Below are 21,023 nucleotides of genomic sequence, written 5' to 3'. Positions count from 1 at the left end.
GAGTGCTGTTCCTGATACAGTTCCCCCTGCCTTCCCATTAACATGCCAGGAGGATAGACCATGATACAAAACTAGCAACAGTGTTGGAAACTATAAATAAGACCATGTCATAGGCCTGCAGCGGGGCAGACAAGAGGAAGGATTAAGAAGCATATTATTTGATTTGCCTCCTGCATGTTCTAACCTCCGAAGGAGAACAGGGCAGATGGCCTAGAGAAAGAAGGAATTACTTAGAGTCTTCCTTCATTATCTAAACATAATTCAGGTGCAGACCAGACAATCCAGAAAAACAAATTGCCATTTCCTAACTGTTCTGGAGTCACATTCGGAATGAGCTGGGCTCAGCCTCCTGTCAGTCTACCAGCATTCACATTGCTCTCCAGGCACTTGGAGACTGAAACTTCCAGCATGCAATAGAGCAGGAAGTGGCAGGAGGCAAGCCGAGAAGCACCACATCCTGGACAGAGAGTCACCTCTACAGTGAGAGCAGGAGTGGAAATAGGAAGACCGCTGGAGGTGTGCGGCCTTCAGTCTGACACTGTTCAGAGAAAAGCCACCAACTGCATCTGACCCTCCTGTTTAGAAAATTTACAGGTTGAAATGGATGGCAGGTAGATTGGAGTATGTCTCTGCGTCCAGCAGAAATATGCCAAAAAATGTCTGCTGGGAGCTCCTTTATCAATCCAATCTATGGGTTTCGAGCAGAAAGGGTCAAGCAAATTCCTGTATCTTGTCTGTTGGCAAACCCTGAGTCTGAATCTACTTACTTCATTCATTGATGACTAAACAGAAAAAAAACCCAACATGAGTAAAGATGCAGATGTAGAGAGTGGACTTGAGGACATGGGGAGGGGGAAGGGTAAGCTGGGGAAAAGTGAGAGAGTAGCATTGACATATATACACTACCAGATGTAAAATAGATAGCTAGTGGGAAGCAACTGCATCACACAGGGAGATCAGCTCGGTGCTTTTTGACCACCTAGAGGGGTGGGGTAGGGAAGGTGGGAGGGAGATGCAAGAGGGAGGGGATATGCGGATATATGTATACATATAGCTGATTCACTTTGTTATAAAGCAGAAACTAACACACCATTGTAAAGCAATTATACTCCAATAAAGATATTTTTAAAAAAGAAAAAATATTAATTATAAAAAACAACATGAGTTTTATGAAAAGATTTATGCTTTTGCCATTGATAAAGAAATGAAGATTTAAGGATTACTTTTCTAAGCTGAAAGACATTAGTAGAATAGTTTAAACAGAACTTCTGAATTATAAATTACCACAGATAATTCAAGCAAATAAAATTCCTATTACAGGATGTGAAGAAAAGGGAAGCTTCCTACACTGCTGGTAGGGATGTAATTTGGTACAGGCACTGTGGAAAACAGTATGGAGGTTTCTCAAAAGACTAAAAATAGAACTACCATATGATCCAGCAATCCCACTCTTGTGTATACATTTGAGAGAAACAGAAAACACTAATTTGAAAAGGTACATGCACCCCAATGTTCATAGCAGCATTATTTACAATAGCCAAGATATGGAAGCAACCTATGTCCATCAACAGATCAATGGATAAAGAAGATGTGGTGTATATATATATATATATATATATATATATATATATATATATATATAAAATGGAATGCTACTCAGCCATAAAACGAATGAAATTTTGCCATTTGCAACAACATGGATAAACTTGGAGAGTGTTATTCTTAGTAAAATGTCAGAAAGAGAAAGGCAAATACTGTATGATATCACTTATATCTAAAAAATACAACAAACTAGTGAATATAACAAAAAAGAAACAGACTCACAGATATAGAGAATAAGCCAGTGGTTACTAATGGGGACAGGGAAGGGAGGAGGGGTAATATAGGGGTAGGAGATTAAGAGGTACAAACTATTAGGTATAAAATAATCTACAAGGATATATTGTACAACATGCAGAATATAGCAAATATTTTATAATAACTATAAATGGAGGGTAGCCTTCAAAAATTGTGAGTCACTATATTGTACACCTGTAATTTATATAATATTATATATCAGCTATACTCCAATTTAAAAAAAAACAAAAAAGCATATATTGCACAATGCAAGGAATATAGTCAATATTTTATAACTATAATTGGAGTATAACATTTAAAAATTGTGAATCACTATATTGTACACCTGTAATTTATATAATATTGTACATCAACTGTATTTCAATTAAAAAACATTCCCATTATTGTTTTTTGTTTGTTTGTTTGTTTTTGCGGTATTCGGGCCTCTCACTGTTGTGGCCTCTCCCGTCGCGGAACACAGGCTCTGGACGCACAGGCCCAGCGGCCATGGCTCACGGGCCCAGCCACTTCGTGGCATGTGGGATCTTCCCGGACCGAGGCATGAACCCATGTCCCCTGCATTGGCAGGCAGACTCTCAACCACTGTGCCACCAGGGAAGCGCCCCATTGTTGTTTTTAATACAACATAGAATATGGAATAAAATATAGAAAACAAAGGAAATACCTATAAAACACAAAAAGCAAAAAACAATTTGATAAAAAATAATCCCTTTGGCAAAAGATGTAAATAAATTTATATATTTAGTTTCTGTGAAAACAACAAAAACTTTACTTGAAGCTCATGAGAAAACACTTGCCTAATGGAGAATCAGGATAATGATATCTTGCAGGTGAGAGAAACTTACTCTAGGAGATTATAAACATTTTATAAAGCTATAGAAATTAAAACAGTCTGGTTCTGGCATAAGAAAAGACAGATCAATGGAATAGAATTCAAATTACTGGAAATCAGATAACATTCAATAAATGATGTTGAGACATCTTGCTGGCCACTTTGTGGGAAAAAATGGCTAGATCCACATTGCACTTGTTCATATCAAAGTAAATTCATGGGTGATTACAAATTTAAAATGTAAAAACTTGAACCATAAAGATGTCTAGAGAACAAATGGGGAAGTTTTTTTTGAAACTTGCCATCAAAGGCAGGAAATGTAAAGAAAAGACCACTAGGGTAACTATCTTAAAATTAAAAATTTCTAGAGAGGGGAAACCACTCCGTAATAAAAGTTAAAAGACAAATATGTGTTTGCAACATATATAACAAGGAACTAATTTCTTTAATATTTAGAGTTCTTATGAATTAATAAGAAAAGATGAGCACCCAAATGTAAATATAGGCAAAAGACATTAACGGGCAATTCATAAAAGAACACAAATGACCAACAGCCATACAAAAAGATATTTAGCCTTACTAGTAAACAGATATACAAATTAAGTAATCAGTGAAGGAGCTTTTTTTTTTTTTTAAATCATATTGGCAAGGCCTAGAAAGGCTAATACTCCTCAGCGATGTCAAGAATATGGGGAAATCAAATATAGCTCTGCTTCCATCTCTGCTGGACACGGCATCATGCCATCTCTAGCACCAGAGACCACTTCCGATACTAATGTCTCTGAATTAATGACATTAGAATTAGAACGGCACTAGGATGCCGTTTCTGCTAAAGGAGCTGACAGACAAGGAGAAAGCAGAAAGGTCAAAGGAGTAGCTCCAGTGAGGCCCCAATATTGTTGAAGGGCAGAAACGGTGAGTCATTGGATGAGCAAGATAAGGTAAGAAGTGGTGGTTAGATTAGCAGGATGTTGAAATTAGTGGCAAGGACACTAGTACAGTTTTGGGGAAATGACAGCATCCAAACAGAAACAGTGGGAGGAGATGTCTGGGGTGGTGTCAGAGGGAAGGTCTTTGGCAGTGAAAAAGTCAGTGACTGGGAGACCAAGATTTTGGATGGTTGTTCCCGTGGAGACCTTGAAGTTCCCCAGGATGATGGCATGCGTTGGGATGGAGAGAGAGTCTGTGAGTCAGGGGCAATGTCACCAGTAAATGAAGGAGAGATACTAAGAGGGCAGTAAAAGGCGGCATCAAGATGAGGAGAGGGTAGTAGGGCTAAAAATGGGCTTTTAGCTTCACAACAGAATAAGGGGATAATGTTCTAGAAGCAGCCTTTTGGAACAAGGAGGACAAGATGTCAATTTCTGAGGCTGAAGAACAGGAAGCATATAGAAACAAGCAGCCTCCTTTCAGGAGGGCAGCAGAGAAAGTGATGTCTCTGGGAGAAAGTTTGGCACCAGAGAAGATTGGAAATGCAGGAAATATTTGAGGAAAATATTGAAGATATAAAGGAATTTGGTAATAAAGGAATGGGAGCATCAGAGGAAAAGAGATGGGGTTTGGGAGGGAGGGCAAAAATAGAGTTTGAGTAACAGAGAGGAAGTACCGAGCTTATAAAGATGAAAGGTCAGGTAGAGAATTTATCGTAGGAGAGTTTAGCCACTTCAGCCGCAAGCTAAACTGTTTAGCCACAAACCAGTTTAGCCCAAGGCCGTAGCTTTGGCTGGTGCAGCTGGTGAGTGATGGCTCCATGCAGGGTCTCTCGCCTGGGTTTATCTCCCACTGCAACCCATCGTGGACTTAGGTATGAAGAAGGGTAGGTGTGAATACTGAATGAGGAGTATCACGGTGTGGTGAGTATACTTCGGTTTACAAGTAACAGGACCCAAATTAAACTAGCTCACACAAATTTGACTCATGTAACCAAATCACAAAGAAGGGCAAGGGTTCAGCTGGGCCTGAAATCCAGGTCTTTGCTTTTCTCTGCATGCTGGCTTTCTTTTTTTTCTTTTTTTTTAAAATTTTTATTTATTTTTGACTGCGTTGGGTCTTCATTGCTGCACGAGGGCTTTCTCTAGTTGCAGCAAGCAGAGGCTACTCTTCTTTGTGGTGTGTGGGCTTCTCATTGCGGTGGCTTCTCTTGTTGCCGAGCATGGGCTCTAGACACGTGGGCTTCAGTAGTTGTGGCTCGTGGGCTCAGTAGTTGTGGCTCATGGACTCTAGAGCGCAGGCTCAGCAGTTGTGGTGCATGGGCTTAGTTGCTCCACAGTATGTGGGATCCCCCCAGACCAGGGATCGAACCTGTGTCTCCTGCGTTGGCAGGTGGATTCTTAACCACTGCGCCACCAGAGAAGTCTGGATCTTAAGATTAAACATGAAAAACTGCACATTCTCTCATTTAACTAACTTTTTAAATTCTGAAAGAAAGAAATTATTTATTTAAAACAAAGAATATGGAAGATATAGCATACAACTATTTAAGGTGAAATGTGGAAGTCCCATGCTGATTTTCTTGACTCAAACCAGTTCTAGAAACTTATCTGCCAGCAACTCCCAAGTCCACATTAGATTGACCACTCTAGAGACTTGAGTTCCCCAAAGTTCAAAAATTCCAGGGAAGAGCCTTTATTGGCTCAGTTTAGGTCACTTGCCCATTCCTAGACAGTAAAGAGGACTGAAAACATGGCAATAGTGTAAGCCAAAAAGGGAGATACAGTAGTTATTTCCCCTCGTTTGCAATAGAACATGGGGACAACCATGCACCAGCAGCAACCAGAGGAAGCAGCAGCAGTGCCTGGCTAAATGCCAGCACTGAGTGGACTTGGGCACTCCCAAGGGAAGGAGTACAGACCAGAGAAGAAAAAAATAACAGAACCTCATGCAGTGGACCTAACATACTTGCTAGGTGCATGAGATACACCCCAGGTATCTCACTGGAAGGCGAAGTCCCAACCACTGGACTGCCAGGGAAGTCCCTGAATGATTGTTAATACACTCTTGTTACAATGAAAAAGACAATTTATAGGTAAAGAAAGAATACATTCACTTTTACTAACCACCTTTCTCTCGTCCTTTCCCAAACAACGTTTTTCAGATCCAAACCTTTCCTTTCATAGGTGCAGAAGGGTGCCTGAAACTCAACCAATTTATTTAAGAGCAGGGTCCACCAAAGATATGAGCTGTGTATTCTGAATCCCTCAGCAGGTTGTCTTTTTTTAAAAAAAATAAGAAACACACCCCATGTTTCATTGAATCTAAAATACCATTGTTTTTAAGACATGCCGTTGTCTTATGTTCTTCTAAGAAATAATAAAGGCTGCCGATTAAACTCTGATATCACGCTGTTTTATTGCTTAGAATTTTTTATACTTGTTGAAAGAACTCTTTAAATTTATTTAGACATAGAATTTTATCCTACATTACTCTTGTGTGTACATAAAAAGGAAAAATCTAAACAAAATAAATTGGTTACAGTGTTCTTAAAACTTTTCACATTCAGAGTTCGGTTCTGGTAAGTTATTTTTTGAATTAGTGTTTTTTTAAGACTGTTCCTTTCCCCTCCTTACACACACACACACACACACGTATCATCCTTGCTGATGCAACATTTCTTTTAGAATTTTAGAACTAACATCTCTTAGATTTTCTTCCAAGCCCCTGATCAAATTTTGCTGTGCACGTGCAGGCAATGACAGCCCCCTCACCAACTGCTACCTGGAGGACAGAGATTTTTAAGACACATCCTGATTTCAGAGTTCTTAAAATATGACAAAAAGAGTGTTTTAGAACCATTGAAACACAGTATTCATAACAGGTTATTGCAGTGTGCCATGAGTTACATCAGGAAGTGCCATGTTAATGTCAAGGGCAAAATTTCTGGTGACATTTAGATTCAAGACAATGCAGTAGCAACATCATTTTAGTAGGTACAATCTTCTCCAACATACTGTTGCCAAGTCTATGACTTCTTTCCCATTTTCTGATAAGACTAACCTTAGTGGTGATGCTGGGGCAATTACTTTTTTTTTTTTTTTTTTTTTGCGGTACGCGGGCCTCTCACTGTTGTGGCCTCTTCTGTTGCAGAGCATAGGCTCCGGACGTGCAGGCCCAGCGGACTCCGCGGCATGTGGGATCCTCCCAGACCGGGGCACAAACCTGTGTCCCCTGCATTGGCAGGCGGACTCTCAACCACTGCACCACCAGGGAAGCCCAATGAGCAATTACTTTTAAATATGGCTCATGTGACCTTAATCAGAAAGACAAGTCATGTTCTACATACCTTGCCTTTTTTTTCACTTAATAATATGTTCTGCAGACCTCCCCATATAAGTGCTTAAAATGAATTCATTCTTTGTAATATCTACATAGCATCCCATTGTATTAAATAAATTTTAAAAGTTTATTTTACTAGTCACTACCAATGAACACTCGGTAACTTCTAGCCTTTTTGTTATTATAAATAATGCTGCAGTGGGCATCTTTGAAAACATAAGAAACCATGAATAGAGGTTGCCTTTTAAGAATGGGCCCACAGATTTGAAGTTAGAAGGAGACTTCCTTTTCATTGTATACACTTTTGATTACTTTATTTTTGCGATATAATTTTTATTTTAAAATTAAAAAGTAAACATTTAAAAAAAGGTTTCTCTGGTTTTGACTGGTGGTTGATGTTTTTGCCTTGGTTTTAGAATGAATGTTGGGTTTAGGCCTCCCCACTGATTCTGCTTTGACCTGGGAAGCCTCTGGCTCTCTGTTGCTTGATTCTTGGCCTTGTTGGACTTTTCCAAAGGACAACTCGTTTCTGCAAATCCAGCTGATTGTTCTCTCCCAACCCCAAGTTAGAAAGAGGCACTTTTTCTTCAAAAGATCCTCCAGGCTGCCTATGGTATCAATACTGCAATTTTTTCTGCATTTCCAGACAGGAGAAGCACTATCTCTGGTCTACACTACCCTGTCAAGCTTCTGCTCTCTGGTTTGTGAAGGAGCTTGTACCCTTCCTTTTCTTCTCTTTTTAATCCTGAAGATTAACATTCACCTTTCACAAGAGACAAGATCATTTTTTCCCTGAAAATTCCCCTCTATGGCCTCAATTCAGAAGTAACTCCCAGTCCTTAGCAAGGCCTGTTGAAGTGGACATCTCGTGATTTGATATCTTTTCTAATAACTAGTATGTATTACAAAGTGGTTAAAGAGAGGGTATTTTAAAGCATTTTTTAAAATGAAAGACTCCATTAACAATTTCAAAATTCCATGATTTTGAAATGGGATCTAAGCCTTCTATTTTTTGATTCTTTTTTTTTTTTGGTATTCTTGCCTGAGAATACTTGACTTTGTTTCAGACCAGGAGCATTGAACTTCCAGGGCATGTACTGTGATATTTTAAAAATGCATATCTCATAAGTAAGTGGGGAAAAAGAGACAAATCTTCCCAAATAATATATATAGATACTGTCTCCTCTCATCCCCCACCACCCAGGATTAGCTGGACTTAGTGACTCACTTGCAAAGAATAGAGTATGAAAATATAACTTTACAGTGGAGAAACTTGGCAAACACCACCCTCATTAAATGATCAAGGTTAGCATCATCACTGATGTCATGTAGCTATCAGGTACCCTCTGATATGGTGTGATGAGAAGGGCACATGACCCCAGTGGTATTCTTTCCAAAAAAAAAAGCCATAACCTCAATCTGATCATAAAAAATATATCAGAACAAACCCAAATTGAGAAATATCCTACAAAATACCTGACCAGTATTTTTCAAGAATATCAAGGGCATGGAAGACAGGGAAAGACTAAGGACCTGCAACAGATTAGAAGAGCCTAAGGAAACATGACAATTCAATGCAATGTGAGACCCAAAACTGGATCCTGGAACAGAAAAAGGACCTTAATGGAAAATCTGGTGAAATCTGGGTAAAGTTAGACTATAGTTAACAGTAATGTCCCGATGTTAGTTTCTTAATTTGACAAATGTCCCTTAGTAATGTAAGATGACATTAGGGGACACTGAAAATAGCTGAGGGGTATACAGGGACTCTCTGCACTATCTTTGCAACTTTTCTGTAAATCTAAATTTATTCCAAAATTTAAAGTTTATTAAAAAAATTTATATTTGTGTTGTCTCTTTTCAAGATTGTGAACCAGTGCAGTTAGGACTTTGTTTAGCCTGATTGCCTTTATCCAGACCCTTCTATGATATGATGAAGAAACTTGTGGCTGCAACAAAGAGTTCTCATTTCTCCTCTCAGTCTAACAACCAGAAATACTGGTGAGAAGATGACAGCAACAGCCAGGGCAAGAGCGAGGGAGTGTGTGTTTCCCGGAAGACCACCGTCTCTGGTCTTCCTGGCACCTGGGGTACCACCATCACTGCAGCTGCTGCTTTCTAACGTGCTGTCACATTAGAAGGGGTCACTCTGAGATCTCCAGCTGCTGCCATCTCTCCCAATGAGCTTAGGCTGCTGGTAACTGTGCTGTGATAAGTGAGATGGCAGTAGCATCTTCCTCAATGGCATTCTTGGACCCCATCTTTAATAGCAGAGTCTTTTAGAACAATCATGCTAGTTGTTTGAACGCTATTAAAATGATAAAGATGCTGTAAACCACAGAGAATCAATAACTTATTTCAAAGGGTTCCAATCCACACGTGAGACAAGGAAACACAAACAAACATTTTTATCACTGGGCCAAAGTTCCTGACCCACAGGTTAAAGACTGCCTCCACCCCAAATAAGGGAGATTTTGCAGGGTTTCTGAATAGATGAGAAGATTTTGCTTCTCTTCCCTCCATCCTGCAGAAGAATGAAGGAGATTGATAAGGACTGTGTTGTGTTCCCCCAAAATTCATATGTTGAGGCTCAAACCCCCCATGTGACTGTATTGGAGATGGGGCCCTTCAGGAGGTGATTTTTATTAGAGATCATAAGGGTGGAGCCCTGATCTGATAAAACTGGTGCCCTTATAAGTAGAGGAAGAGACACCAGAGCTCTCTCCACCATGTGAAGACACAGTGAGAAGGCAGCCATCTGTAACCCAGGAAGAGAGGCCTCACCAGACCCCAACCCAGCCAGACCTTGATCTGGGACTTCCCAGCCTCCAGAACTCTGAGAAATAAATTTTGTTGGTTAAGCCACCCAGTCTGTGGTATTTTGTTATGGAAGACTGAGCAGACTAATATAGAGCTTTTTCTCCCTTCTGCTTTTCCTCTTTTCACTGGAAGGGAAGAATGTTATAGGTAAAACTCAGAATAAGGCCATTATAAACAAAGGGACTTCTATCACTTTTAATCCCAATAGTGGCTGCTGGGGAAGAGAAAAGAATGATAGAAAATACATCACCTTTCCTGGGCCCTACTCAAACTCCTAGGCACAAGGCAAAGTTTAGCGGGCCAGAACACTACCTTGTTACTACTACTAGTACTACTACGACTACTACTACTACTACTACTATAATAGTAATAAAGACTGGTCTTTGGAATTTTCCCCACTTTTTTTTATCCTATTAATCGAATGACCTGGAGTTTCTTCTTGGGTCCTTTAAAAGCATCTAAAAGTGAACTTATACAATTTCCCTATGCTTTCTCCCACTGTAGAGGTCTCTGAAGGCTCTTGTGAGGAATTGCATGAGGTAATGGATGCAAAAGTATTTTGTAAAATACAAAGCATTCCACCCATGCAAGCTATTATTGGAAGGAAGCAGAAGGATGAATTTAAATCCCAAGATCCCCTGAAAATGTGTGAAAGGTGGCCCTGTTTAGATTGCCATCCTCACCATGAATTTACAGATCGTTTAGCAATTTCTCCAAGTGCTCACACCCGTTCCCTCGGTGACATCCATGCCCTGTGCTGGGTAGAGCAGGGAGAGGCTGACTCTCCCAAGTCCGGCCTGGTGGACAGCAGCAGTGCCTGCAGAGAAAGGGTCTTGGTTGCTAGGAGACCGGCAAAAGTGGGCAGCCAGCTCCCAAGCAGGTTAGAATTCATCGAGGAAGGATTTTAAAAGCCTATTTCTGTCTGCTTCTGATAGAATTGAAATTCTCTTCAGGGTCCAGCCACCAGCGATACAATCTGCTTACATTACTGGTATTGAGAGGCCCTTGAAAGGGATCTATTTGGCCATTTCTTGTGTCTCCCTCCCCACACTGCCTAGAAAGGCAGGCACTTTAAATAAAAGGGGGATGGGGGTTGGGGGGGAGGCAAGAGTTGACAGAGTCCATAGCAGAAGCAGAGAAGTGACTGCAAGAATTAACCCAAGCACGACTGATCATGACCCTTAGACTCCAAAGAGGAAATAATTGTGCTCAAGCTATGTTAAATTACAGTGCACCTTCCACTGCTTCTAAGTACATCAAGGTCAATGGCTACACAGCGCTGAAACTGTTTTTCAAGTCCACAAGGGGTATTTCAAGCAGGTCCTTTTTTCTGGAGTTTATCTTCACAGAAACAGCCTGACATATGCTCCTGGGCTAATTGGATGAGGTTGACACTGTATTTAAGTTTTCCCTTTGAGGATTATGAAAAGAATACGATTTTCAAATAAGAATTGTTTGTTTGGTTTGATTTTCCCAAAGCATGCAGCGCACCCAAGAAATCAAATGCTTTCTCCAACCCTGTGAGCCTTCAGCAAGATACAGGGATGCTTACAACTGCCTAGAACAGAGTATTGAACTCAGGAGGAGTCAGCTGGAAAAACAGTGGAATAATAGGTGCATTTAGAGTCACTTATGGGCTGAAGCTTGACGGTCTTTGTGCCTTGTTACTGCTGGAGCACTGAGAGTAAAGCAGCAGTGCTGATTTATCAGGAAGAAAGAAGCTCGCAGGTGGTATGAAAATAAACCATCTCTGAAGAGGTTCCTGTGCCCTCAGCAGACATGATTTATTTGGTTAAAGGGTAATGTCTAATGACAAAACACAAGAACAGTTTCAGTATTTACTGGGACATGCTGGCTTCCAGCCTGCTTTTACAGGCAGTTGGGGTGGGGTGGGGGGACTCCAACAGGGCACAGTAATTGGGTGAGAAAAGAAAGATTCAGGAAAATCAAGCACATGCATAGGACAGTATCTGTTTAATGGAGGTGAAGATGAGGGCAGATCTGAAATCTGAGAGTAGCGTCCTTCTAAAAGACTGCAAACCCTTCATTGGCTAATGGTAGGAGGTGTGAGAAACAAGGATGATCAGATGTGTGAATCGCAGCAAAGTGGGGAGGTGAAATACCATGATACTATGCATATAAACGAGAAATAACTGAATCTCATGTATGCTTCTACATCAAGCTCACTGAATGAAAGTACCAAGCACTATAGCCATTTCCCCCTAATTTCTCCATTGTAAAAAGTGGAAATAAGTACTTTGTATATGGAGACTCTTTTGATGAACAAAACAATCATGGGCTTTGGGGTTGCACAGACCTGTGTTCAGATCCTGGTTCTGCCATTTACTAGTGTGGGACCTAGGACAAGACATTTAATCTTCTGAGTCTCAAGTTTTCTCATCTTTTTTTTTTTTTTTAAATTTTACTCTTTTTTTAAAAAAATTTATTTTGGCTGCTTTGGGTCTTAGTTGTGGCACACGGGATCTTCACTGCCGCATGTGAGATCTTTTAGTTGTAGCACGCGGGAAATTTTTTTTTTTTTTTTAAGTTGTGGCATGCAGACTCTTAGTTGCAGTAAGCATGTGGGATCTAGTTCCCTAAGTAGGGATCGAACCCGGGCCCCCTGCATTGGGAGCACGGAGTCTTACTCACTGGACCACCAGGGAAGTCCCTCAGTTTTCTCCCTCAGTTTTCTCATCTTTAACACAAGGGAAGTGCTGCCTTCCTTCAGTGCAACAGTTTTTGGGGAAAGCCCAGTTCCATCTGTCTTATGACTCTCTGGGTTCCCACTCCAGGTTCAAATACCTGGGAAAGAGGGTCTGTCCGGGGATTGTGATAGAAGGGTCAGGTCCCCCTAATTTGTAGCTTTCCCTGAATCACACAGTGTGAGGGAGGGACATTTTTCCAAGATGAAAGATGCCTGGCGGACAAAAACATAATCCCAACCAAACAACGTGAAAGGAGTCTTTGAACACCTTAGTTCGAAAACCAGGTGAAACTGTACTTCTTCGGAAGTTTATGTTTATGGTAAAGTGGCGGTAGCTCTGCAACTTCAAAGAAACATCACTCTAGGACTTGGGTCACTCTGACAGCACTGGCCACGTCTCCTAAGAGGAGACCCAGGGGCTTGTCATCAGGTGGTTCTCCAGGTTTTCTCTAAATACCTGAATATCTTCACTACCCCTGGGTCCCAAAGGGCAAACTTAATGTCTCCTGCTGGGCAGTGGAATCTACAGAGCCAAGTAGCTCTGGGAGATGCCTTCTCCGCCTTCCTCAGTGAATGAACACGATTCTGTAGGCCTGGCTGCTCCCCTCAAAGATTCAGCTTTGGGAACCTTGGGTCCCTTCACCAGATGGAAGAGGAAGAGCCGGTATCAGCTCTCAGCAAACGCTGCATTTAGGCCTGGTGAGCAGATGGAACGTCAGCTCACTGGTTGCTGTTTTTTCCTTTCAAATAGCACCAGAACCCTAGCAGAAGCAGCTGAGTTTAGGCCGAAAGGCACTTTGGGGCTGAGTCTGCGGCAAGGCTCTAACTGAAAACTAAAGAAGGGGGCAGTTCCTTGACTTTCTGCTCCCTGGGAGGCAGTCTGTATGTCCTGGGTCATCCTGGTACCAGGAGGGGAGAAGGGTGAGAGGTCCCCCAGGAGGAATGCCCACCCAGGTGTGGGTTACTATGGCAGCAGTCCAGGTCTTTTCTGGCTCAAGCGTCTCAACCTACGCATAACCTATCCACCTGGTCTATGGCTGGAGGTGCTTCTGGGAAGAGTCTCATTTGTTCCTCTATCTCCCCCTCTCCAGCATGGACCTGACTAACTTTTGCCATGCCTAAGGGAGCAGACTGTCAAATAAATTATCTATGCTTACATGTCTAGCCGTACATGAAGATGACCCACTTCTTACCCTCACCCCAGCAGGTGGAAACCCAGAAAGGCCCCTGTGATGGTTAATTTTATGTGTCAACTTGACTGGCCATGGGGTGCCCGGATTAAACATTATTTCTGAGTGTGCCTGTGAGGGTGTTTCTGGATTGGATTCACATTTGAATCAATGGACTCAGTAAAGTAATTGCCCTCCCCAACGTGAGTGGGCATCATGCAATTCATTGGGGCCCTGAACAGAACAAAAAGCAGAGGAAAGAGGAATTTGTCCCCTTTTTTAACTGTCTCACTGCTTGAACTGAAACATCTCATCTCATCTTCTCTTGCCCTTGGACTACGATTTACATCATTGGCTCTCTTGGTTTTCTAGACTTTTGATTTAGACTGAATTATACCACTAAGTTTCCCAGGTCTCCAGCTTGCAGAAGGCAGACTGCCGGACTTCTCAGCCTCCGTAATCTCATGTGCCAACTTCCCATTTTATATGTATGTATATCTGTTTCTCTGGAGAACCCTGACTAATAGAGCCATTCTCTCAGTTACCCTAAGAATTACAAAGTATGTAGGGTGATAAGTCTTCTAGCCATGTCAGAAGCTTCAGCACTGCATTCCCCAAAAGCCAAAACCTGAGCCCTGACCCACCATGTTCATCAAACCTTCATGCCCAAGATACTGTGTGCAGGTTTGTGTCCCCATCCTAGAATAATCAGATAGGGGCTGCCTCAGGGGAGCAGACTGATGGAGAAGTACTGGAATCCAAGTCAAGTGTGACCTGGAAAGCAAGTCATGGGATTGATGAGTTAAGGGAAGATCTGAAAGCAATAGTGAGGATGTTGTAGTGAGGTTAGAAGCCCAGAGAACTGAGTGGTTTATGAGAAGTATTAGTGGAAGATGAGTCAAGGGGTAGATAACAAAGAAACTAGAGAGAGCTGCCATTTTGCCAGGGGAGGGCTGTGTGTATGTTTAGAAGAGTCAAACCAGGTGAGCCAGTGATATAGAAACTGGCTCCAGGCTGGAGAGGGCCAAGGTGAGGTTGGGCGGGGAGGACAGAGTCCTGGGTTTCAGATCTCAGAGGCTGAGACCTGGTCTGATGGGGCGGGAGGGAGGAATCACCTGATATGCTGCCAATAGCTGGCAACCACATGAATTCTCAGCCTGTGCTACAGGAGTCTGAGGATACCTGCCACACCTGAAGTTACCTTTCAGGAAAGTGGCCCAAACCGGTTCTTTCCTGTGGCAGTTGCTATTGCTTATGCCATGTTTTGAGTGAAACCAAATCATTACCCTCACCATAACTGACTTCATCAGACACAGATGCCAAGCCAAAGGCAGCCACCCATGAGCCGGACATGGTAACTGCCTCTGACGTAGCGTGGCATAAAATCTGCCCAGTGAGGGCACTTCATATCTGAAGGTGGCAAACTCACCTGTTAGAGGCTGACTTGTGTTCCTCCTCCAAAACCATATGCTGATGCCTTAACCCCTAGTACCTCAGAATGTGACTGAATTTGGAGACAGATCCTTTAAAGAGGTGATTATGTTAAAATGAGGTCATTAGAGTGGGCCCTAATCCAACCTGACTCTTGTTCTTCTAAGGAGAGGAAATTGGGATACACACAGACAGGCACCATGAGCGTGCACGCGAAGAGGAAAGACCATGTGAGGACACAGCAAGAGGCAGCTGTCTGCAAGCCAAGGAGAGAGGCTTCAGAAGAAACCAAACCTGCTGACGCTTTGATCTTCAACTTCCAGCCTCCAGAACTGTGAGGAAATAAATTTATGTTGCGTAAGACATCCAGTGTTTGGTATTTTGTTATGGCAGCCCTCGCAGACTAATATACACCCAATTCAGTTCTCCCTTTTGGGGAAACTAAGTGCAAGGTTTGGATCTCTCATAGTACAGTTGGAAGCACTGGAATCTAGACAGAAAGTCCAGCTGAGAAGACACGTCCCTTATGACCCCATATTCTTAACTCTACTGACAATCAATCCTCACCAGCAAGGATCTCTTGCTTGAAATGTTATGAAGCCAGGTTAATGCACAGGAAGATGTTGAGGGGCAGGACAAAGACTGCAGGTAATGGGCATAGTCCGAGCACCTAGGCTGGGCTGGGCTGGGCTGTGCAGAGTTGGGCTAGGCCAGAAAGAAGCTCACAAAGTCCCAGGCCCTGACCTGGAACAGGAAGTACTCTAGGAAAGAAAAACAAAAGAAGGTAAAAGGCTGAAAGTATGTGTTCATGTTTCTAAGAAACACTAGAGGTGAATGGGGCTCTAACTAGATTTACAGACTAAGAGCAAGCAATTGTGTCCCAAATTAGCTCTGAGCCAGTGGCAGGGTTCATAGAGAGTGGATGTTAGAGTCTTGGGGGCTGCTGGGGCCCTGGAAGAGTAGCTGGGGGTGGAATTTCTATATTGATTGGAAGTGAATAGCTCCTGGTGAGGACTTGCCCTAGTGGGGTTGTAGAGTCTAATTCTTAAGGCTGAAGAGAACCTATTTGCTTTCCCTGTCTTCTCACAGAAAAAAAAATTAGATTTCTTTTTATAATTGGCTCACAAAATAGTTAAGCCAGCTCTTGTGCATACTTCTTTTTCCCTCTTTCCTACAATGTTGCTTCTAAGCATATTTTAAAACTGTTTGGGGGAATATTGCTATTTTGTTACTCCACAGAACTTTGGATTTTTCTGGAGAGACGGGAATCCAGGGAAAGGGAGATAAACTCCAGTTGCCCTTTCAAGTGAATTCCGGCAACTGTGTGAAGAAGTTTAAGAGCATGCTGAGTGTGGTAGACAGGCTGCGTGCAGGAAAGGCTGCTTGTGTCCTACAGGCTTCCATATGTGGTCTGCAGTTTTGCACTGTCGGCTTTGCTTTGCTTTGATTTGCTTTGATTTTCTTGCTTTGCTCCACGGGAGGAGGGACCAACACAAGGAAAAGCAGAGGGCGAGGGGAAGGGCACGCTGGACCGGACACATGGGACCAAGACCATCTCCATCTCCTGCTGTTCAGTTTGTCCTTCCCCTTCTCTTCTCTCATTCCTTGAGGGATGGGCTGGTGCTCCGGGGCAGGGAACAATAAAGCGTTAAGAGTGAAGCTGGTTTTGTAATGGACTGTGAGAGTCTTCAGTTCTAATGGGGACCCAGAAGAGCATAGAACTCTTGCCAATAGCTAAATTTATTTTTGTTTTGACCTCCCAGAAAACTAAGATTTCTAGAAATTGCCTGTGGTCCTATGGACTAGAGGCATCAAATAGGCAATCAGCCTTGCACAAGTTGGGCCATGGTGGGCCAACACCTGAGGACCCTTCAGGGCAGGGAGAGAGAGAGCTTGGAGGGAGTAGAGTCTCCTGTGGATTTAAGGGGTGTGTGACATTGAATTTCTTGACAGATTTTCTAAGATCATATCCCTAGGGCCTTCCCTGGGAAGGAAAACAAATATGATCCTTCTTTTTTGTGGCAATTCCCAAGGGGTTGTTTGTTTGCTGTAAGAAAACAATTTTAGATATGTAAATAGGCTTCATAGCAGAATAGAGATCTACAATAAGGGAACATTAACTCTCAATTCTGATTAGTTTAGACATTTCCTCTGCTTACAGATAGGTAGGTCGACAAGATGATCTCTTGAGAATTCTCTCAGATCTATGATACTATATTTTCTCTGGGTTGGGTAATATTCCAATTGTACTACTTGAATTTATGACAAAGGAAATGAGTGACAAGTATCTTTTTATTATGTGCTCTGCATAAGTACCCACGTTATGTATGCACGCTGCAACGTAAATCTGCTTGCCTACACATTTATTTCGCACTCTGGTGCAATACTGTGACCGTGCATTTTGAATGCATTTCAAAAGCTACCTAAATAAAGATAGTTTTTAAGACTTGTATGTATTTCTGTTTAACCATGACCTCTTTAAAAACACCAATTCCGGGCTTCCCTGGTGGCGCAGTGGTTGAGAGTCCGCCTGCCGATGCAGGGGACGCGGGTTCGTGCCCCGGTCCGGGAAGATCCCACATGCCGCGGAGTGGCTGGGCCCGTGAGCCATGGCCGCTGAGCCTGTGCGTCCGGAGCCTGTGCTCCGCCACGGGAGAGGCCACAACAGTGAGAGGCCCGCGTACCTCAAAAAAAAAAAAAAAAACCAATTCCTTTGGCACCAATTCCTTTGAGGGTTTCTCAGTGGGCTGCACTGATTCCGTGTGCTACAAGGGTATGTGAAAAGCTGAGTGTAGGGCTGTTTGAATCAGAGTTTGTTGGAGGAGCGCTGGGAAGCTGCAGTGCCATGGGAGCGGTGATCAAAATCCAGAAGGCAGCTGGTAGCACGTCATACTTGGGCACCAGAAGCCAGGTGACTCAGAGCCCATCTGCCCAAATGCCACCACAGCTGCTCTGTCTCCTGTATGAGGACCAGATTTCACATTTGAGGGATATGGCTGAAAGCACCCTGTCCATTTGTCCTAAACTTCCAAAGAGCATATAAATCATACAGGAAACTAGAAAGAGGCAGTATGCACAGAAATTGGCAAGCTCTCCAAAAACAGCAAAACAGAAGGCCTAGCATAAAGAAAAGGAGTGGAAGAAATCTAGTACTGTACAAAGAAATCAGGAGTTAGGTAAAAAGAGTCAGGTGTGTACAAATCCAAAGGGCAGAGAAGGAAGAGAAAGTTATTCCAGGCAGGAAGGTATAGTACAAAGAGCCCTAGAATTGCAGAAAAAGGGCTTGGCCTCTGTTCACCAATCTCTGGCTGTTTTTTCTTGGGAAAGTTGCTTGACCTCTTCTCACCACCAGTTCTTGGGCTGTAAAAAGAAGAGCGGGAAAGAGAAAAGCAACCAACCCTCAGCACCTGCCAAGAGTAAGCACTTTACACACATGGCCTCACTTAAGATCACCTCGTGTGGGGGATATGATTGTCCCCATTTCACAGATGAGGACTTGGAGGCTTAAAGGAAAAGGCAACTTTCCCAAGGAAGCTTAAAGAGATTAAATGATCTCCCCAAGTTCCCATGGCTAGTGTGTTGCTAGTGAGAATTTCAACCCCGATTACCCGGCCTAGGTCTGGGCTCTTGCCCCTGTAAAACAACACCCCTCCCTGTATCACAAAAATGAGGGTTTAAAGAGCATAATGTATGTGAAGGCTTTTTGATAACTGTGAAAAGCTAAATAGTTGTAAAGAATTCTTATAATTTACAGTCAGATCTCTCCAGACCAGCCCACAATGAGATCGTGGAAAACTGTGGTCCAGAGAAATGCTCTCACTTGCCAAGTCAGTGACACTCCTTCCCAGATCACCAATAGTAATAAAGTGAGTTAATGACTGAATAAAGCTTTTAATGGTGGGTTGGGCTAGATGACCTCTAAGGTCCTGCCAAGTCAGTATTTCTGAGGATCAGGAATTTTATCAAAGCAGTAAGAATGTAGCTCTGTGCTGAATCTGACCTCCTAGAAAACTGAAAAGTCAGCAAAATGTTTCCTTTTTGTCTCTATTTTCATTTCTTTGTTCTTTCCCCTCACTTTCAACCCTCTTGCCAGGCAGTCATCGCTCTCAAGGCTATCGTTAGGTTTGCTGTGCCGCAGAGGAGAGGGATTTGATAAATGAATTCAGACGGAGGGAGGGAAAGGTCACATTTGACTCTTGGCTCCTACACTGAGGGCTGTGTGATCTGGCAGTTTGTCATTTAACCTGTCTGGACCCCAGATTCCTCATCAGTAAGATGAGAAAAGCTTCTCTTAGAGATCGTTGTAGGAATTAACCAACGTGACATGTGAAGTGCCTAGCACGCAGTGTGACCCCTTTCAGTGTTAGTTCCCTTCAATCTTCTGGATGTAGTGACTGTTAGCAGAGTATGATAACTTCCTCCAAGAGGTGTCTGCATATTTTTAAAAAATGATACCTAGAGAAGGCAATTCAGTACAGTCCCATGGTGGACTTTTTTTCCTGCAGTGAGACATCTGGGTAGAAGAGAGAAATTGGGGTAGGGAGAGGGGAGTGTGGGTGGATGGGACTTACCTGGCTTTTCCCAGTTGACTGCATAATACATGCCATTTTATAGCATTGTACTTGTAAGACAAACCTACATGCAACAGTATGAGAATATTTCCTTATTTGATTTGATTAACTTTCGTTGACCCAAACTACTTTTTCTTATACTACTAGAGATGTGTGAAGAATGGTTGTTTCATGCAGCAATCAGGTAAACCTGAAAAATATGTTGGTTATTTACATAAAGAAATTCTTCCAGGGATTCAGAAATGTTTTGTCCAGAAATGGACCATCCATGGTTTCAACAAATTACTGATGGGTTTGACAAACACTGATCTGGGCAGAGGAAGAGTTTGGAGAGAGATACTTCTCAGTCCTTTTTTCCAGGAGGGTACCACCCAGAAAGAAATTTATAATCTGACTGTGGAAGACTGGATTTCTTTAGATTCTAGTCATCTCTCATGTACTATATATACTTTTAGTAAGCTAGTACTGTTAAAGGAACTGTGACTTTCTTCTCACAGCTGTAGAGTGCAGGGATTTTCCTCTATTTTGTTTGCTGCTGTATTTCTGGTGCCTATAACAGTGCCAGGCAATAAACATTTGTGAAACAAATGAATTGTGAAGGTGATACTTACAAGAAGCAATTCCTCAGATCCACAATAGAGTTGCATTTTAGCAGCCAGTTGGGTAACACATTCTTAGAAATATAGTCGATGTGGCAGGATTTCTTTTTTTTTTTTCCCTAGGCTTGGGGATACTTTACTGTTATTGCTAAGAACTTATATGTGTGACACAGAGCCTTCTATTACAGCCTGTACCTTTTTGCTAATATACAATAAATAATTCCTTGGAAACATCTGCCCTTTATGGGTAATTGGAGAAATGTTTGCTTTGGTGTTACGATGAGAAAGATGCGACCTTTTAACTTTTATTCAATTGTTAGGTGAGGAATAAAAGGAAAAAATTATAAACTGGAGAAGATAATATTCTGGCAAGCTTTCAAAAAATGAAAAACCAGTACAGTTTAATATAGTCCCAAAGCTTTGTATGTTCCAGCTCTTTTTGGCAAAAAATGCTTCTTAGCTCAAAACAGAAGAAATTATTAAAAGAATTCATGAGGTGCTCTTAGATATCAAATAGCACTTTAAAAATACATCATTAAATGAAAAAGGAATAAAAATCATGATTAAATATCCTTTGAAATCCATCTGTATTTTAAAGATTAGGAGACAAATTTCAGGGAGACCACATTTTGTATTCTGTTGAAAACCAAACATTTGAAAATAATTCTAAATAGTTGATGGAACACATACTTTTGTTATCTATATATCTTCCTAACATACATAGTTTGTTTTAAAAAATGGCAGAGCAAGTTACTGTACTTTCTT

The sequence above is a fragment of the Delphinapterus leucas genome, chromosome 2 (genome assembly GCF_059928025.1).
Source record: "Delphinapterus leucas isolate spDelLeu-1000000601 "Yukka" chromosome 2, BTC_Dleu_Yukka2, whole genome shotgun sequence".
Classification (NCBI taxonomy): Eukaryota; Metazoa; Chordata; class Mammalia; order Artiodactyla; family Monodontidae; genus Delphinapterus; species Delphinapterus leucas.
This window is presented reverse-complemented; position numbering follows the sequence as displayed.